Raw genomic sequence first — 13,877 nt, 5'->3', positions numbered from 1 at the left:
GGCGGCCTGTCGCAGAGCCCAAGTGGGACCCCCCCTCTCCTCCTCACACAGCGGCAGGGGCAGCCCCAGCGCCAGGACCCGGCAGCGCCCAGGACCCAGCAGCACCCAGGACCCGGCAGGTGCAGCCCGGAGGGGAGAAAAGGCACCTGCGTCCTGGCAGGAAACCGCGGAGGCTGCCGCTCCGTGCATCCCGCCAGCCTGGGGCGGTCAGAGGTTGCCCTGCGCCTGGGCCTGGGCCTGTTTATCGCAGGATCAGCCTGGGAATGACAGGGCGGCTCCTGATAAGGCGCTCAGCTTCCCGCAGAGGGGTCAGAATGCAGTCCCTGCGGCTGTGGGGGAAACAGTCCACGCTGGCTGCTGGGGAAGCTGCTAGGGAGGGAGGCGGAGCTCCCCCAGGGAGACAACCCCAGTACGAACTCTCTCGAGACCACCAAGCAGTATCAGTCGTTCACGGACAATATGTCACTCCTGGGTTAATGTGCAGAACCAAACTGGGGACCCAGAGGCCAAAGTCACCTTTTCCCACAGCGATGCCAGTGAAGGGTGGCAAATGCCTCCACCCCGGGCCTCCACCCTGGACCTCCATCCTGGGCCTTCATCCCGGCACCCCAATGGAACACTGCTCCCAGCTCACACAGATCTGACTGAGCTACTCCTCATCTGACTGTGTTCACTCCCATGGTCTTGGGTTTGGAGGTCAGCATTACTATTGTGGGGTGAAAAGCTGTGAAAAAGGCTCCCTTTCCATTCTCATGTGAGTATAAAAAATTGGGTTACAAAATGGTAGTGTAAGTAATTTTTAGAACGCATCACCGTTTTTATTTTGCGTGTTTTGAAAGGAGTCAGTCACTCCGAATAGTACGAAACCTCATTCATGTGGCGTCCAGAGAGGGGAGGCCGGAGGAGTGGCTTCCTGAATAACAAGCACTGTGTGTCCCTCTGCCAGCTCCCCTCCCCCTGTGTCCCTGTCCCTCCCCCACCCTGCTGGCGGGCGGGCGGGGCTGTCACTCAGGGGGGCCCAGTCCCCTGGCCCCGAGGCGGCATGTGACGCAGGCGAGACCAATCACAGCCCAGGCCGTGGTGGTGCATTGAGAAGCAGGCACCTGGCCCAGCGGCCCAGCGGCCCAGCGTTCTTTCACTTAAATTAATTGTGTATAAACCTTGGGAAGGAGGAGGCCTCTTTTCTTTTCATTCAAAAGCCTCCACCACGTAGACTTGGAGTGAGCTCAACCTCAGAGCTCTGAGGAATCCCACGAGCCTCCCGGGTACCGCTCTGTCCCGAGCCAGCGGCGCCGGGAACGACGGCGCACACGGTCAGCGTTGCCAGGGCGGTTGGCATCACTGGCGATGCACGGACCCCTGGCTCGCTCACCATCCCGCCCTCGCCCGACTGAAGTTCACCTGAGCGGGAAGGAACCTGCCCCAAATGAACCACATGCTTCACTACTGGCTTTTTTCTAGTTTTTTAGTTAAAAAAAACAAAGCCATACTAATACAATGCAGAAGTGAAGCTCTTCTTCCTGCATGTGTACTGATTGTAGAGAGGGAAGGGGAGGGGGAGGGTAAGTCACAATCTCACTGCTCTCTCCTGCGTCTCGGCCGCTCATCCACTCATCCACGCGGCCAGGCACTGACACCCATGCGCACGATGCGTTTGTGCGAGCAGGCGGGGCAAAAGGAGGCTTCGGGTTGTGAGTTCGCGAAACACAGAGTTAACTCTTGTGCTATTATTCACTACTGTAGCATTTTCCAAAGGAACAACTGTCACCCTGCCCTGCCGGAGTACACACCCGGCCTCCGCGCCCTGGGAGACGGTCCTTGTTATTCCCTAGGGAATAGAGCTACCTGTTCAAGAGGAAAGACGCCTTTATCTTTTTAAGCACCAACAGCAGCAGGAACGGTGTCATGCGCAGTCTTACTACGCAGTGTCCACGTGGGCGCCATCTACGGCTGCAGGCAGACAGTGTCCACTCCGTCTCTACAGAGCGATTCTTTCCCCAACAACTCATCTCTGAGAACCACTACGCCATTCTCTCACCGGGATATCTACATAGCGCCTGTGTTTCTTAAAGGGACAGAAGGAGAAGCAGCCAAGAGGCCGCCTTCACATTCCTCACCCCATTCGAAGCCGTCGACCCCGCCCTTCCGGGGCCGCCCCCCTGGTTACCTGAGTCCTGTCACACCCACTAGCACCCCTGCCCATGGGAAGTAAGGAAACAGCCATTTCTGCCACATCCACTCACTTTATGAAAGCCTGGGGGCAGAATGGCCTATGATGACCAGGCTAGGCTGCTGCCTCTGCCCCGGACCCAGCAGGCTAGCCCGGTCCTTCTAATGAAGTGGTTCTCAACCTGTGGGTCGCGATCCCTTTGGCGGTCGAACGACCCTTTCACAAGGGTCGCCTAAGACCATCCTGCATATCAGATATTTACCTTACAATTCGTAACAGTAGCAACATTACAGTTATGAAGTAGCAACGAAAATAATGTTATGGTTGGGTCACAACATGAGGAACTGTATTTAAAGGGCCACTGGCTGACCTTAAGCACGCTGTCCACTAGGCCACCTGAGCCAGGAGCCGTGGGACACTGAAAGGCATGGCCGACGTGTCCAATGGTCTAGCTGGGGAAACTATGCCACCAAAGGAAACAAAACCAAACCAACTAAACACACACACACAGCCTCTCGGGGAAACGTGGACAGTGACGTTGGCCACACCCTGTTACTGATGACACAGATTTCAAATCTAATCCTTTAAGAGTGGGTTTGAGTTTAAATTCAAATCTCAGTCTCTTTCAAGAGAATGAGGTATTGTTATCAGTGCAGCTAAAACCCTTAAAGTGAAAAAAAAGAAGTGTGAGCTTATTGGGCTGTAATAAATTCCTATAATGACACTATCACTGAAAATAGATTAAATGTTTAAAGTAACTTCTCTTAGGTCCTCAGAGCCACCTGGAATGGTAAGTTGGGATAATTACAGCTGTTTGAAAATCTCAGCACATTAATGAAGCCCCCTGCATATTTGTGGGGAAGGGGGAAGTAGAAAAAAATTGGGTGAAATGGTTTATAATTTTCAAGGCTCCCATCAGCACATCTCCGGCAGTTCTCAACCACAGGAGCGTTCATTAGTGGATAAACGTCCCTTCAGCCGCATGGCCCAGAGCTACAGTCCCAGGGTCTCGTTTAAGAGTTGTTCTTGCGGGAACAAAACCAGGCACCCTGAGCATGCTCTGCCTCCCCGTCCCACGCACCCGGGCATGTGCCCTGAGCGGGAACAGAACCCTGACCTCCTGGTTCATAGGTCGACGCTCAACCACTGAGCCACACCAGCCGGGCGAAAACAATTTTGAAAAAGCTTATGCTGACAGCTAAGGGACACGAGTCTCGATGACGCGTCTGGGAACCATCCGGACCTTTCTCTGGTGGCCTCTGCTGAGACTTCTGGCCTCTATGCAAAGTGGAGCGAGACTGAGGGAAGTGAAAACTGATTTCTCAGCTGCAGAAACGTCACCATGATGAGAGGAGGGGGACAAACGACCCCTGTGCTTCCGCGGCCCCAATGCAGGGAGCTGGTCCACGCCGGCGCTGGCTGGGGCTCACCTGGGACAGGCACCCAGGGGAGGGTCTATCCACCTGAGCAGGTGAGGGACTCGGCCGGATACCGAGGCTCCCTTCACGCCTTCTCCTGAAACCAAGGCTCCCCTCACACCTTCTCCTGAAGCAGCTTCTCAGGCCGCCAACATGCAAGTTCCGTCCTTGTGAGCGCCCTCCCCAGAAGCAAAGCAGACAGAGTTCAGCGAGGGAGGCGGCTCCAAAAATCAGCAAAGAAAATGCTAAGTGACGGTCTGATGACAGGATGGGAGAGAGAAGTCCACAAGGCCAGGAACACATTCAGCCGTCAGATTCAGGCTGCGTGTGGTGGGAGCAAGCGGTGTTTATCTCAGGAGCTCCAGAGACCTCACTACATTGCGGGACAAGAAGGGCTTTCATAGCAACGACCTCAGTGACTGACAGAGGTCACGCTACCTCCAGAAAAGTCCAAGACGGAGGCTATCTAACACATTTGACCAACGTTTTCTTGAAAGGTATTTTCAATCAGGTGCTGAAGGGGGAGCTGAGTTATCCAGAAAGCTGACCAGGTGCCTAAGTCACGTAAGCAACGTAGAGCCAGAACTTCAAAGCCCAACGCCCCCCGTAAATAACTGCAGGATGCTGAGATGCGTGGAAACAGGGTCAGCTACCGCTCCGAGACCGCATGCTCAGCCGCCGTGGGACCCGAGCTTTAAAAGGGTGTTTTCTGCAGCACAATGACCCACTCACCTTCTGCGCTGCAACCACAGTCGTGCATTTAAAAAAAGAAAGGGGGGGTGGGGGGCTAAAGTTACATGAACATAGAGCGGACCCACTGCCACTGCCCAGCCCCCCGTGCTCTCCCAGGAACGGGGAGCACTGCCAATTCTAAGTGTCAGGGAGACTCCCCCCAGCGGGACCCTCCTCTGAGCACCGAGATCTCGGGCTCACGCTTCTGCCTTTTCCCATCACACGCAAGGCAGGACGGCTCACTTCTGACGCGAATGTTCCCAGTAAGTGGGAACACAGCTAACCTATCCCCGGGAAGAAATGACGAAGGAACACACCACGGCCTGCTTCAGACACCCAGCCACTGGAGAGAAGAGCTGCGGAGAGGAGACCGTGAGACGGAACCCTGACAGGTCACAGTTCAGCTCCCTACATACAATCCCACGTGACAAGCGTGTTCCCTTTCTACACAGGGCACTTTCTTCCTGTGTCTTTAATGTAAAGCATGTCCCAAAATTCATGCAAGAAGTAATTTTGATTGAAAACACAGGTTTATAATTAAAAATTGTAAATTTTTTATTGCTTCATAAACTATACAATATAGGGTTATGTATGGAATAGTATATCGGGTAAATGGCCTCCACGGCTTTGCTGGCACATACGCACTCTTTTGTTATTGCCTGAGCAGCCGTGTTTTCGAAGAAGAATGGTCCGATGGTGCCTCCAGCCCAAAATCCACACCAACCATTGACACGTTGTGGATGCATTTGTTTCTCAACAATGACTCGTGGATTTTCTGAACCCCAAATGCGACAATTTTGTCGATTAACCAAGCCATCAAGATGAAAATGAGCCTCATCGAAATTCAGCCACATTTATGCAAAACGGTCACGGAAAATTTCAACAAAATGGTCTCTCTAAGGTGCTGGAGGTTAAGGCTTCCACATGGGAATGTCGGGGGGACACGACTCAGCCGGTCACTCTGCCCAGAGGAAGCGTAAAGCAAAGATGCCAGCGGTCCTGTGCTGTGCGTTTGGATTTCTCCGCAGCAATTTAGGGACATGTCTTCTGTCTGAAAGACTGGCACTCATTTGTCCAGAGGAAATGCCCACAGACACGAGAAAAACGCTTCCAATAAAGTAAAGCCAGAGGCCTCCCCTCCTCGCCGCGGGCTCCTTGCCCAGCACCAGCCTCTCTCACAGGGGCCCTCTGCTGCCTCGCCGCAAGTTCTGAGCAAACTCCCGCCCGCTCTCCCTTGTGGAAAGTGAGCCGAAGAAGCACCTGTTCTCAGCTCAGGGCCAGGTAACCCCAGCCCAGCGAGGACGCCAGGGCCCGAGACACTCGCAGCAGCGACAGACACAGAGGTGAACCCGGCGGCGGCCTCCTCCAGAGCCAGACTCCACTAATCGCCCAATCACAGTCATTCACGCTCCAGTGTATCTTCTGCAAGAGACACAAACCCCTCAGCGCGCGATCTGCCATTAAAAACAGAATACCGCGGGGTGAGTAATCACCTGTTATTAGAAAAACACACCAAATAGGTGAATAAAAAGGGGAGAGACACTGAGGCAATACTTCAGGAACAGCAGTAGGGTCATTTCCAGGAATGTGGTTATAGATAGATTTTGATCCTTTTTCTTTACATTTTTGGCATTTCCACATTTCTTTTTTTAATATGTGTATATTTTTTATTTCAGAGGGGAAGGGAGAGGGAGAGATGGAAACATCAATGATGAGAGAGAACCATGGATCAGCTGCCTCCTGCACGCCCCACCCTGGGGATTGAGCCCGCAACCTAGGCATGTGCCCTGACTGGGAATCGAACCGAAGACCACTCAGTCCGCAGGCTGACGCTCTATCCACTGTGCCACTCCGGCGAGGGTGGCATTTCCACATTCCCACGTGAAGTGTTCAATCCTGTTCTCGGCCTGTAGCGGTACAGGGAGCAATGCCAGCCTGTTGCCCTGAGGGACCCGGGATGGGCCTGAGCCCAAAAGACACAGGTTCAGATCGGAACCCAACAGCCACTCCTGCCAGCCCCTCAGGACAGCCTGGTCCCGTGGACATGCATCACGTCACTGGCACGAAGACACCTGGTGTGTCTACCGCCCGGAGGCCAAGCAATGATTACCCAGAATCCACTGTCACCCTCGGGCCCGCCGCCACCCACTGGTGAACTCAGCGCCAGGTTTCAGGCATGTCCTGCCTCCCGCAGCCCAGGCAGGAAACACGCTGCGCGGAGCCTGCCGGCCTGGGCATTGTGTGAAGAAGAAACAGCCAAGGAGCCACCCCCCTCCACCCCCAACTTATGACTCGTCCAGGTTTCCACCCAATGATGCGCCTCCGGAAGCAGGATCTGTCACTTCCGGACGATCGCTGGGGCACTAGGCTGTTCCCCATCCTCTCTGCAGACCAGGAGCAGGAGGCAGCTGTGCTGGGGCAGCGGCCCTCTTGGCCTGGCCCGAGGCCCCGTCTCCTAAGGAGATGAACAGCCATGGAGGGGCTCCAGGCCACTCGCTCCTTCAGAGGCAGCCACGCCCCAGGGCTCCTCAGAGAGCATGAGGGTCTATCCACCTCCTCCCCTCCTCTGCACCAAGCCCCTCCTCATTCTCTGCCTGGCCCCCAGGGACGGTGGGAACCATGCCAGGACCACACCATCGGCCTCCGCCCACCCTGACCGGCTGACTCCCAGTGGCTTTCACGGCTCAGAAGCTCACCCGACCCCCTGCTCACCTTGGGGGTCAGCTGCCGGCATCCCACCAGGGAATGGCATGCGGGAGCCGCCTCGCACCAAAGCACAAGCTCGCTGATTGTCACCTCTGTCCAGCCAAGGACCCCACCTTCCCTTTATCATCACCCAGAACAAACATGCGTGAAAAAGAGCCATGGCTGCCCCGACCAGTTTGGCTCAGTGGACAGCACGTCGGCCTGGGGACTGAAGGGTCCCAGGCTCGATTCCGGTCAAGGGCATGTACCTTGGTTGTGGGCACATGCCCGATGGGGAGCGTGCAGGAGGCAACTGAATTGATGTTTCTCTCTCATCAATGTTTTTAACTCTCTATCCCTCCCCCTTCCTCTCTGTAAAAAATCAATAAAATATATATTTTTTTAAAAAGAACCATGGTTATAGGGAATGAAGGCAGCTCTTTCCACAATAAGAAGAGTCATCACTATTTTTATTAAAAGTCATCACCACGACCTTCAACAGAAGATGGCCCTCCCAGCCCCTCCATCACGTGACCCCGAAGGGCTGCCAACATACATATTTATTTTTAAAATATCTATCTCTCTCTTCCTCTCTCTGAAATCAATAAAACTATTTTTTTAAAGAATGACTTAAGAACTATAAGGCGGGCCTGGTACCTGGTCGCTTATCTCCATATTTTCCAACATGTTTCTGCTCGCACGCCCACTGGAAAAATCATGGCAACTATTGTTTCTCCCTTTCACCTCCAGTCTGGACAGTTAAACAGGATCTACTTCCAAGGTATCATATAATGACACTGGAAAAGCAAACGGTAACACGATTCTCCCAAACGTACCACCTGAGCGGAGACACCCGCTCCTGGCGACCTCCCACGATCCGCACGAACACGGACGGGAGAGCGCCTGCGTCGCCGGAGCCTTACGCTGCTCCTCGTTCTCTCTGAACGTCGTTCCAGAATCCCCACCGAGCTCCACCTCATCGTCAAGGTTATTCTGTTTGGAAGTTTTACTCATCATTCTATCATCGATCACTGCAAATTAAGTATAAAAACATATATGGATAATTTACAGAAAAATATTACGTGTATGTAAATATGGTCACAGAAAAGTAAAAATTTACACAAAGATAAAGGTATTTTATGATCCCAGGACCTTTATAAATTTACAAACATAAAAATATAAATGTGTTGGGGTTTTTTATATATTTTTTTTTATTGATTTTTTTACAGAGAGGAAGGGAGAGGGATAGAGAGTTAGAAACATTGATGAGAGAAACATCGATCAGCTGCCTTCTGCACACCCTCTACTGAGGATGTGCCTGCAACCAAGGTACATGCCCTTGACCGGAATCGAACCTGGGACCCTTCAGTCCCCAGGCTGACGCTCTATCCACTGAGCCAAACCAGCCAGGGCTAAATGTGTATTTTTAAGTTTCCTGTGACCATAAGTCTCACTAGTGTTTAATCTGGATTGATTGACATTAGTTACCAATTGTACACCATTGATAAAAACATAAATATTACATATTTTATAAATGATTGTGAAAAATACACATCAGTTGCTTTAGAAATACTTCACTTAAGGAGATGGATGAGCCTCTTTTCCCATTAAGTTCACAGATGAGTGGTGCTGAAATGAGACGAAAGTCGGCACCAATTCTATTCCTCGCTGCCCCTCCCCCTACATTAATCTAAAGGCTGAGAAGACTTGTTCACACAAATAACTACATGGAAATTTAAATTTGTTGTAATAACTTTCCTCAATAGTTTAAATTCCTTCTGGGACATATTTCAAAAACAATCTCAGGGTGCTCGATCTTCAAAATTATTTTTAATGATCAACTGACAACTCAATTAAGTCCTCTTTCAATCTGTGGGAAATGAAGAATTGGATGCCACCTGACTTGCAAAGGTATTTGTTATCCTGTCATCGGACTCATTCATTTTCATCAACACCAACCCCACTATCTCCATCACCCTTTTGTGTGGAGCCCAGGAGTTCCTCCACCGGGGTCTGCAGGGCACCCTAGTGGGACGAGAGATGTATGGGAGATGGGCCTTTCTCTGGTCGAGTGGGAGATGGCCCAGAGTAGGGGTGGGGAACGTCCGGCCCGCGGGCCGTATAAGGCCCATGAAATCATTTGGTCGGGCCCTGCCAAGGCATTAGGGTGAGTTAATTGTTTGAGCAAATACAGCAGGATAATGTTTAAGCTGGTAATTTTGCATGGCCCTCAAATAATATTATAAATATTCAAATAGCACTTGGCAAAAAAAGGTTCCCCACCCCTGGTCTAGTGGGAAAGGGGAGGTGGGAGAGGAGACTACATAAGTTAAAGCGGCTGGTATTGCTCAGTGATTGAGCATCGAGCCAGGAACCAGGAGGCCACGGGTTCGATTCCCGGTCAAGGCACCTGCCTGGGTTGTGGGCTCGATCCCCTATGGGGGGCGTGCAGGAGGCAGCTGATTGATGATGTTTCTCTCTCATCATCAGTGTTTCTCTCTATCCCTCTCCCTTCCTCTTTCTCTAAAAATCTATAAAACATATTTTTTAAAAAGAAACTAAAGAATGTGTATCACAATGCTCACAGACAGCAGAGGGTGAGGGTATGTGCTGGGGGTGGGAGCGGCTGGGGAGAGGTCAATGGGGGGAAAAGGAGACGTACATAATACTTTAAACAAAGAATTTTTTTTTAAAAGGGTATCACAGTTCCGATCTGGACATAGTCTCCCTGATGTGCCCCCGGACCCCTCACCACCATTGGAAGCTATCCCTTGACCCAACAATGTCCTCTTCGGGCCTGAGTCTAAGACACCCCTGCGTTCGAGCTCTGTCCTCCTCCCACCACAGCCCCGTGAGCCTGACCTTTCGCTACTCTCCCCTCAATAAGAAGCAGGCCGCCCTGCTGTGGCTTCATGTGTTGACCCTGAAGAATGCAGTGGGAAGATCTCCTGCCGGCACGCACACCCTCGTTTGGCTTTTCCAGAATCAAAACAGAAAAACCTGTATTTTATGCAAACCTGCCAATTACTGTGTTTTAATTACAGCCATTTTTACCCACCCCCAGAGTCTGCTAACCGCGAGTCCTGCTCGGTGACGCTGTGGGAACCGGCAGGCGTGCGGAGCCATCTCCCGAGTGAGCACCTCCTCCTCTGAGCCGAGTTCTCTGTGCCCAGGGCCCCGCGTTCCGGGCGAGGCTGCACGTCCCATAAACACCAAGCTGGTGGGGGGGTTGTTTGGGGTTTTATGCTTTAAAATATATTTTTATTGATGTCAGAGAGGAAGAGAGAGGGACAGGGAGAGGAAGAGGGAGAGGGAGGGAGGGGGAGAGGGGGAGAGAGGGGGAGAGAGAGGAGAGAGAGAAGAGAGAGAGAGAGAGGAAGGGAGGAAGGGGGGGAGGGAGGAAGGAAGGAAGGAAGGAAGGAAGGAAGGAAGGGATCGGCTGCCTCCTGCACACCCCACACTGGGGATCGAGCCCACAACCTGGGCATGTGCCCTGACTGGGAATGGAACTGTGACCTGCTGGTGCAGAGATCATGATCAGCCACTGAGCCACACCGGCCGGACTGTTTGGGTTCGTTATGCAATGAGATCCTTGCACAGATGTTGGGCGTCCAGGTGTGCGTGGCCTGACCGCCATCTTCCATCAGGATCTGGGTAGGGTGACCCTTTTGTGACCTACGTCGCCCTGGGTCACGGGAACAGCGAGGTTGGGTGCGGGTGGCAGGGATACTCATTCCCAGTCATCAATGCCCCACGGCCCAGCTCCAGGGGCCTCTCTCTCTCTCCTGAGCGACCAGGGCCCTTCTTTCTCCTCCGTGACTGGTTTCCTGAGCCCATTTCTTCTGCGGCCCACTTCTCCTACCTCTGTGACTTTCTAAATAAACGTTCTCTCACAGTGTGAGTCTCGCCTCCGAGTTCTTTCTTAGCCAGAACTCAATATGGAGGTCGCTGAGCCAAGGCGGGGGAGGACCCCACCATTCCGCCACGGACAGTGGCGGTTCATCAATGCTCACTATTATTCTAAAGCAAGGCAGGCCTGCAGCGGCCATGTCAGGGGCGGCGCCTTCTTTCTGCAGAGCGAGGGCCATTGGACATTCATCATCCTATATAATAGAAGGCTAATATGCAAATTGTCCCCTCAGGAGTTTGACCGACCAGGAGTTCAATCGCTCACTATGACATGTGCACTGACCACTAGGGGGCGGTGCAGAATGAAGGAAGGTTCTGGCCAGCAGCTAGAAGGCCCCGATTGTATTTGTAAAGCCAGCCATCAGACTAGCATTGGTCAGACGCCCCTTTCTTTTAAATCTTACTTAAAATGTACAGCTGCCCAAATAAATGTCTGGATGACAACACACTAAGAAATAATGTTCCTTCTTCCCCCACCATTGCCATTGGCACTGCTGATTCTTTTCTTTCTTTTTTTTTTGTTTAATATATTTTTATTGATTTCAGAAAGGAAGGGAGAGGGAGAGAGAGAAAAGCATCAATGATGAAAGAGAATCATTGATCAGCTGCCTCCTGCATGCCCCTGACTGGGGATCGAGCCCGCAAACCGGGCATGGGCCCTTGACCAGAATTGAACCCAGGACCCTCTGTCTTCAGGCCGAGCTCTAGTCACTGAGCCACACGAGCCAGGGTCCGGCTGTTTCTGCGGAATAACAGGGAGGACAGGAGAGCCGTGCGGTCTGCCAGCGTGACCATCTGGATGTGGAGGGAGGTCCCAGATGATGGGGTCACTCACACATACGCGATGGCTGTTATCTGTCGCTCCCAACATCTCTTGAAGGAGAACGCCACTGCAGAATCCGCCTCCCCTCCTCTGCCCAAGCTCAGGAGGAAGCCACAAGAAGACACGCCATTGTCTGAGACACACCACGGTCCAGGGCGGGGGTGGAGGAGGTGGAAACTGGCGGGAAGAGGAAGGGCCCGGCTATTTAAAGCACAGATCCACTCCGTTCACACTGGACACGCAGCTGCGCCTCACTGCTGTGGGGAGGACCTGAGAACGAAGCTTCTATGCTTTTGTCCGAGCTCCAGCTGTTCAGGACGGGGGCACGCCCTCCGGGGCTGTTCCTCCTCCGGCAAGCCCTCACCTCCCATGCCAAGCCCTCACCTTCCCCTTCAGCCTGGGGGTGGGGGGAACCTCGCCTGACCTTCCACACGATTTCTCTGTCACGGGTTCATGCACTGCCTCACCCAGGGCATCAGTTTTAAGGAAACACAAACACCTCCCCTGGGGAAAAGTGTAACTTACACGAGACACAACGAGGAGCCATTTCTCACTTCATTCTCCCAGGGATCCAGTTCCACGCCTCTGTGTGTGCCCACCACGCTAGCCCAGTGCTTCATACACTCACAGCAGATGCACCCAATACCGATCACCTCACACGCGTGTTTCCATCACCGTGTCCTGGGATGTGCCTTCACACTGACCACTGAGGATAGCATCGATATGACACTCTGAGACGGATGGACCACCAGCTATCAGGATAAGGATAGAACGTGGGGGGGGGGGTGCCCTAAATATTACTTTCTTATCCTCAGAGGCGTGGCCTTCAACATCTAAGCCAAAGTTCACCCAAGTGAGGCCTCCAACCAAGTTGCCATCCACCTGCTTTAAGGTGACCTCGGCGGCCCACGCCGTCCCCAGGTTGGAGCTGAGTGACGGCGGCCGGGAGGCAGGGACCATCGCAGGACCGCTCGGTAGTTCCTCTGACAGCGCCCACATGATTGATGACGTAAGGTGGCGGCTTTCCACCTTTCTCACCTCGTGGCACATAAACTGACGCCTAAAATCCCGCAGCACAGCCAAAGGACATTCCTTTTGGCCGATCTGACCCAACATACAAGTGTGATTTGGATCCATTCAAGCCAGGCGGCTGTCGCCATGCTGGCTGGCGTCATGTTCCTAGTTGACACCTGAGGGAACGGCCAGCCTCTGCCGCAGGCGTGGCTCACCTTAACGATCCCTGCGGCTTGGGCGCAGGTGGACAACCGCCGACCTAAGGCAACGTGAGCAACTTTGCAAAAATGCAGTCATTCCCGTTGCTAATCAGGGCACTCCAGACGCCCCCGGCAACATGGACCCCTCGGAGGACTGGCCACAGGCTCCCTCCGCGCCCAGGACGGCCAGCCACGCTTCCCCAGGACCCAGCTCGGGCCACGGCTAGCTGTCTCACACACATGTGTGTCCGTGTTCCCAAACACAACACGCTCCCCGCTCGTCACCCACAGGAGGCAGGGCTCTGCCGCGTAGGAGGGAAGAACACAGAAGCAGACCTCCACGTTTCTACTTCAAGATTTTGGGGAGGCGTGTCTAGGTTGAGGCCCATAAAACGAAACGATAATGGCTTGGTTTAAAAACACCGGCTCGCCACATGGGGACGGAGTGGCTGTCAAATTCAAGGAAGATTTGCAGAGTTCCTATCTGAACTTCCCTTTCTGGAATGCTCCCCGGGGGCAGGAATGGGGTGGAGAGCAATCACACTTGTGATATTGGGGTGGCCCAAAGCCTCCATGTGATTGTCAATGACTCCCCGCTCCCAACCCCCCCGGCAGACAAACAGCCACTCTTCCTTTTTAACCCTCACCCAAGGACATTTTTCCATTGATTTTTTTAGAGAGAGTGGAAGGGACTGGGAGAGACAGAGAGAAACACCGACTGGTGGCCTCCCGCATGCCCCCGACCAGGGCTGGGAGTCTGCCACCGAGGGAGGCAACTGACCAGAATCAAACCCGGGATCCTTCAGTCCGCAGGCCAGCGCTCTACCCACTGAGCCGCATGGCAGGGCGGCCCTGCAGAAGGAGAAAGTGCCTGGACCAGGACGAGCTCAGGGGCCTCCCTGACTCAGGCGCCTTCTCCTGCGGGG

This window comes from Myotis davidii, unplaced genomic scaffold (assembly GCF_000327345.1).
Source record: "Myotis davidii unplaced genomic scaffold, ASM32734v1 scaffold573, whole genome shotgun sequence".
Taxonomy (NCBI): domain Eukaryota; kingdom Metazoa; phylum Chordata; class Mammalia; order Chiroptera; family Vespertilionidae; genus Myotis; species Myotis davidii.
Note: the sequence above shows the minus strand (reverse complement) of the source record.